Below are 1,431 nucleotides of genomic sequence, written 5' to 3' on the forward strand. Positions count from 1 at the left end.
GTCACCGGAGGAGGCCCGGTCCGGCCTGCCACTCCTTGCACTCGGCCAGTCACCGGAAGAGGCCCGGTTCGGCCTGCCACCCTTTGCACTCGGCCAGTCACCGGAAGAGGCCCGGTCCGGCCTGCCACCCTTTGCACTCGGCCAGTCACCGGAGGAGGCCCGGCTCGGCCTGCCATTCCCGGAAGTGGGCCGGTCAGCGGAGGAGGGGTCGAAGGGTCTGCGTGACCGAAAAAAGCGCAGGGCTGGCCGGCAAATGGTAGCGTCTTACCACCGCCGGTCTTCGTCGTTTCCCTGCTGGCGGGACCCCCGGGGGCTTGGGCACTGGCTCTTGAAGTGTCCTCGTCCACCGCACTGGAGGCAGACCGGCGGGTTCGTATGTGAGCCACCCGTAGTCCGCTAGGCTGGTTCCTGGGTTGTCTTGCCGCGGCCTCGGGCACGTACTGCCGGATCCGATTCCAGGGAGGTAGGTTGAAAGGGATCTCGGGCTGCCATGGAGTGCTGGTAGAACGGGTCCCCTGCCCGGGGGGGGGGGCGGTGCCGGAATCACCCTGCTTAAAACAGAGGAACCATGCCACGCACATGACGGCTCAAGGGATGCGCTAGAAGGGGGTGGAAGTTGATAAGAAATTTCTGTCAACATTGCCGCCTGATTATCCGATGCAGCTTTTTCCAGGTCGTCAAGAGAGAGGAAGATGCGGCCCCTTAGGTAGGCCTGGAAGCGCAGGTGGGTCTGGCGGATCGCCCGAGTCACTCTTTCCGTTTCGGGTGCCAGGGGGTCTGTGCGCTCATAAAACTCCTGAAATGATCGTATGTATTCCTGGAGGCTTTCGTCCTCTGCTCGAGTGCGAGCGCGAAGTTCGTCTTTCATACGGACCGCATAACCTGGGGGGAGGAAGCCTGCTCGGAGGAGCTGCTCGAAGTGAGACCAACTTTGAAATGACTGACGACGCCGCCAACGGGCGGCGGAACCCATGAGGGCCACTGGCAGAACCTACTGAAGGAGTATGTCATCAGTTAAGGCTTGCGCGTAGCGGTAATCAGCCATCTCTTGAAGAAAGTCTGCCACCGATTTTTTTATCAGTGTGGCCGTCATAAGCTGGCACTATGAGCTGCAAGCGGAAGCTATCTGCCAATGTCACCTGCAATTGACGTTCTAGTATTGCGGCTAACTGGGTGACGATTCTGGTCATATCCGGTGGGGAGGTAGCTTTGTCGTCGTCAGACATCGCAGTAGTGGTTCGCGTAACCTTTCCGGAACGCAAGTGCATCGAATTAGCGGCAATGCATGTCTGGCATAGAAAATGGGCAAACAAAATACCCGCAAAATATTGACGGCAATTAAACACTGGATGGGTGTGGCGAGGGCTGATGGACAGGAAAATTTGCGTAGCTTACGATGTCGAGAGCTTTTTTGGCGCAAATGCCTTACCA

At 58.4% G+C, this 1,431-nt stretch overlaps 1 pseudogene; it reads right to left on the minus strand.

Moving 5' to 3' along the window:
- Positions 1 to 201: 201 nt before the first annotated feature.
- Positions 202 to 1,226, minus strand: LOC146190212 (uncharacterized; annotated as a pseudogene).
- Positions 1,227 to 1,431: the final 205 nt, after the last annotated feature.

The sequence above is a fragment of the Amblyomma maculatum genome, chromosome 4, assembly GCF_055883805.1.
Source record: "Amblyomma maculatum isolate TAMU_Amacu chromosome 4, ASM5588380v1, whole genome shotgun sequence".
NCBI classification, from domain to species: domain Eukaryota; kingdom Metazoa; phylum Arthropoda; class Arachnida; order Ixodida; family Ixodidae; genus Amblyomma; species Amblyomma maculatum.